At 32.8% G+C, this 5,113-nt stretch overlaps 1 long non-coding RNA gene across 10 annotated transcripts; it reads left to right on the top strand.

Annotated features, from left to right (window-relative positions):
• Positions 1 to 271: 271 nt before the first annotated feature.
• LOC146916252 (uncharacterized) lies at positions 272 to 4,286 on the top strand. Of its 10 annotated transcripts, none has more exons than XR_015014934.1 (6): positions 272 to 534; positions 2,106 to 2,202; positions 2,443 to 2,833; positions 3,362 to 3,430; positions 3,529 to 3,610; positions 4,032 to 4,286. It is a non-coding gene; the product is annotated as an uncharacterized LOC146916252 (long non-coding RNA). The 10 variants fall into 10 exon arrangements; XR_015014932.1 differs by having other exon boundaries at positions 1,784 to 2,202; XR_015014941.1 differs by lacking the exon at positions 3,529 to 3,610 and adding an exon at positions 1,303 to 1,385.
• Positions 4,287 to 5,113: the final 827 nt, after the last annotated feature.

Genomic DNA, 5,113 nt, shown 5'->3' with positions numbered 1-5,113 from the left:
ACCATCAACCTATATCGATACAATTCTTGGCAAGTCGAAAATTTAACGCCTTAGCTCTGACAATCATAAACTTTCGCTTAAATCCTTATCTTCATTTACTACACTAGTACAAAAAATACTTATTGACACAAGAATTTTAAGTAGGTTGCTATCCACATGACTTAAAAAGCTGGCCGGATAGGATGTTTTTAACTTCAATAAATATTAAGTTGTTTAACCCCACTAGAAAGTATTTTATATACATATTAAAATTAAATAAAATAAAAAAAAATCCAAAGAAACCATATACAAATTTCTCCACCTTCTCTCTTCTTCACGATTCTGCTCTTCTATCCTCGAAGAAACACAAATCGCTCACCTTCTCTCATCTCAAAAACAAATCGTCACCTTATTATTATGTATGAATCTTCTCGCAACAACAAACAAACCCTGTCGGCAGCCAATGACTCTCTCTTCTCCACTCTCAACAGCAGCATCTTCTCTCTTCTTCAAACCCAGTATCTCTCTCACAGTTCTCACTCGCTCTAAGTCAAGGTAAGTCAATTGATTCTCTAATTGAAAATTCCTTCTTCAATAACTTGTTTTAGGATTTTAGAATTGGGAATTTTTTTAGGGTTTTAGAATTTGGGGAATAGGGATTGAGAATTGTTAATGGCTTTTTTGAATGCATCGAAACATCAAACATGCCATGGCTTTTTTTGCTTCCTGCTTCAATTGCACTGAAATATGACCTAATTCATGTCTTAATGATGCACCGAAATATGGCATGGCTTTCTTGCTACTGCCAATGCCATATGTATAAACAACTTAATTAAGTGTGCTTATATTGTTAAAAAATTAACTCAATTAACCACTTTTCAGTTCAGTGCTTATGTATAAGCTATTTCTTTAACAAAGCATATAATCAATCAAATCAATCTGTTTTCATATAACCTAAACCTATAAGCAATTTTTGTAAGCTATACTATAGAGCTTATGGATATAGGCCCTGTTTGGATAAACGAGTTATTTTGTAGCTTATAGCATAAATGGCTATCATGATAGGCTTTTTAGTGTTTATCATGATATGATATGCACTTATGTATAAGCTATTTCTATAACAATAGGTAAAATAAAGTTAAATTATTTTGATATAAACTAGTATAAGCTATTTTCATAAGCTATGTCCAAGAGCTTATGAAAATAAGCTGAAAACAACTTATGAAAATGTCATATGTATCGTTTACTTTCAATTAAACAAATACTCATATGTATCATTTTATACAACATAATCCAAAACTGGACAATGGTATTGGTACTCAGTACTCTTCACGGGAATTCCAATTCAACGTGCATTGATGACGCAGACTCAAATATTGCAATTACTACTGCTCTGTGTTATCGATGTAAATTACTTTATAAGTTGTTGCTTTATGGTGTTTTATGGGTTTTTTTGGGGCTGTTGCTGTTTTCCTTTTGATTTGCACCCCTGCTGAGTTTTTTTCAGCCTGCGGTTGGTATATACAGCAGCTGCTGCTCTGTTATATAGGCTGGGCAGTAGGTGTTTTTAGGGTTCTGTCATGTTTTGGTGTTGTGTTTTTGTTCTGTTTTAGGGCCGCCCCGTATTACTTTACGCTAGGGTGTTGTATCTTGTTTTTTTAGCACCTTTTTTCTTGTTTTGAGAGCTTTGGTTGCGAGTAATAATATTGGCTGTTCAAAAAAAAAAGTTACTTTTTTATAGTAGTTGTATCTTTCCAATATTGAGAGGTTATAATTAACAACAACTTTATTATGAATGTGACAGAATAGAGCACCAATGTATGTCATACGTCTTAAACATATGTTATTTTGAAGAATAGTTTCCTATGTAAGTTAAGAGGGTCCTATTGAAGTCACTATCACACACTACGCATTTCCTTAATTTCAAGAACATTGGATCTTTTCATGGTGTTGATGCAATTTTGATGTTGTTGAACAAACTAATCTTATGTGCTAGAACAAAAGGTGGTGCATTGGTTAGTGTCTTTAATTTTCTTGTTTATTATTATAATTTGTTATTATAAAAGGGTAGTTTTGATTATCTGAGACTGAGAAAGACCTTACAAATTGTTCTACCTTGTAACCAGTTAAGATAGAAACCAATGGCTTGGTTGCTAGCACAATTTATAAGCACATTTCTTGCTGGAAGCTTGTTCTTTAATGGTTTATCTTATTCTTATAAAGGTATAATACTTTGTTCTCACTAGTGAAAGTACTAATATATACAATTAATACTTTTAGTAATTCACTTTATTACTATCTCAATTTGTATGAGTCATCCTTGCATAGGGTCATCTATTATATTGTTAAAAAATTAACTCAATTAACCACTTTTCAGTTAAGTGCTTATATATAAGCTATTTCAATTAACATTTTTATGATAATCTCTTTCACTCACAATCAATACTTGACATGTTATTACAGGATGTACCCTACTTCCGTTGAATTTCAACAACCTTCGTTGAGCTTTCTTAATTCTCTACTCAGTTCATCGACAACTGCACATGAAAGGGCAGCTGAAGAGAAATCCTTATTACTAAACATGGTAAAAATTGAAAACTAATTTGTCTAGTGCTTTGGTTTACAATGTCAGGTATTCCCTCTGATCCTTTTAATAGGAGACAAATGAGTCAATCAGAGTTTTCCGCGATGCACGATTGAAAACACAGGTTTTGAAAGCTTCTCAATCAACGGAATGTCCATACTTAGGTCATTTATTACATGGGCGAGCTGAATGACTCATTATCCTATGCCTTTGGAGCTGGCCCTCTGTTTGATGTTTCACAGGATTCTGACTATGTCCATACTCTTCAAGGTGAGGATTGTTATTTGGTTTTATTCTATTTAATTTAAATCTGCATGCAGATCTTTCAAGAATTGGGTTTTACCATTGGATATGGGTTGCCACTTCAGGACTTCTTGTTTGTAGTCGATGGAAAGCGCTTCCTTAATTTTACGTTCTTTTTTCTTCTTATTTTTTGTTGCAAACTTGGAATGCAATCTTTTGAGAATTTATCTATTTGAGTTATGCAACATCACATTTTACCTTTATTTTTCAGAGGAACAAAAGTATAGCACTGGAAAATGAATTTAGCTATCTAAATATTAACTTTTCAGTTGTCAGTGATTAAGTTTTTGAGAATATAAGTGTGAACTCTAATTATTTCGCACGTGTTTAACTAGTAACCACTTGTTGACGCAGTTATTCATTCCCAAATCTGAAATATTTTTAACAAGGATTCAATTTTTGCAGTTTTTCCCACTTTGTCTTTTGTTGTTGTCATTGTAGTAGATTGTGTAGGTATGACTTACTAATACATCCGTCGGGGATTGCAACTTTCAGGTTGTTTTGCTAGAGGGTTCAAAAGATATTTCACTATCTGTTCCATTTCCTATGAAAGAAAGACACGAGGTATTACTATTTTGATATCTTCTTCCAAGCACAATTGATAAGATATATATGTCATTCCCTTGTTTGGGTTTTATAGTCCATCCATATAATTGTTGCAGACAAAGTTTTCACCCTTGATATTGCTGGTAGACTTGTTGTGCTAGAGAACAACATTGTGCTGAGCATAATGAGCATTTTCAAGTATTACTGTTGCATCTTTTTTGGAGGCTAAAGTTCACCTATGTAGTCCTGCAATTTGTACATTTTGTCATCTTAAGCATATGGTCTCTTGAGTTTCAACTATGAGAATCTATGGTTGCAAGCAATGATATTATGGGCATTATAAAAAAGGGTTTTAATGATATTTTAAAAATTGAGAAATTGAAGATTTGAAGAGGTGAAAAGATGATAAAAAGATACTAAAACTAATATGATAGGAATATTTCAGTGGCAATATTTCCGTAGCCAAATTTTGTAAATGATACTTGGAACTTTTGATAGTAGTAAGCATTATTGTAAAGATTGTAGCTAGCTTTTGAATATTTTTTTAACTGAGAGATACATTGAAAAAATGCTGAATTCATGACATTATAATTAATGTTTTTTTCTTCTTCTTCTTCAGGTTTTTGGAGACAAAACTTCGTTTATTGATGATGAAATTATGAATTTTCAAGAAGGTTGTGCAAGTTTGATTCTTGAAAGACTTTGATGTAATTTATATGTCTAGCAATGAACATGCTTTGAAACAAAGACAATTAATTATTAGCTTACGTCTAGTTTTATGGTATTAATGAATGATTTTGTAACTTTGAAGTTATTTAAAGTGTGGTAGGAAATTTGATCTAATGATATTTTATATTAGTGGTTGTGTATGAAATTTTAGATTAATTTGTTAAATTTCTGTATTATAATCATAATGGCAATAGCTAATAAAAAAAAATTTAAGCAGGTTATTAAGTGGGATCATAGCATAGACTTAAAAGCTTTGATTTTTTTTTTTTTATCCTTTTTGAGCCGTTTTAAGTGGGGTGACCTAACTTAATAAATATATTTTAAGTCGGGTGACCTGACTTAACAAATGGTTTTTAAGTCGGATGAAGTCCGACTTAAAATCAAAATAGTTTTTAAGTCGGCCACCTATAAGTGGGATGAAGAACCGACTTAAAAAGTCATTTTCACCCCACTTAAAAAGTGTTTTATGTACGAGTAACTTTCCTAGTTACGTCGTCGCTTATTACAGTTTCCGTATACTAGAACCTTGTCCACCCTGATCTTACAAATTCACCAACTCATTTACATAACGCTATCCCTGTGAGCCTACTAATTACGTCAACAACGTCGAATTCTTCCTGTACAATAAATCTGTTCCACAACAGCTCTTACTAAAACTTCAGATCATACATAAACATTTCCAAACTCTTACTTACGGGTATGCGAAGTATCTTCCACATCTTACCCAACACTTTCGGAACATTCCTACTTAACCTTACCTTACATCCCCAGTGGAACTATACTTCTACAACCTAGTTCACCATCCACCTTCCGGCACTGCAACCTCTTACTAATACTCATCCCGAGTTCTTACCTTTCAAGGCAACTTCATCTCTTACTTCATTCCTCCTGGGTCCTATTCAGCTCTCAGGCGTCTATCCTAATCGTCAATTGTTAAATTGAGTTGATCAGGCTCAACTAACAATGACAACT

The sequence above is a fragment of the Medicago sativa genome, chromosome 6, assembly GCF_051527215.1.
Source record: "Medicago sativa cultivar Bolivia chromosome 6, Bolivia_mono, whole genome shotgun sequence".
Taxonomy (NCBI): domain Eukaryota; kingdom Viridiplantae; phylum Streptophyta; class Magnoliopsida; order Fabales; family Fabaceae; genus Medicago; species Medicago sativa.
The sequence above is the reverse complement of the archived record's forward strand: the minus strand, read 5'-3'. Positions and strand labels throughout refer to the sequence as shown.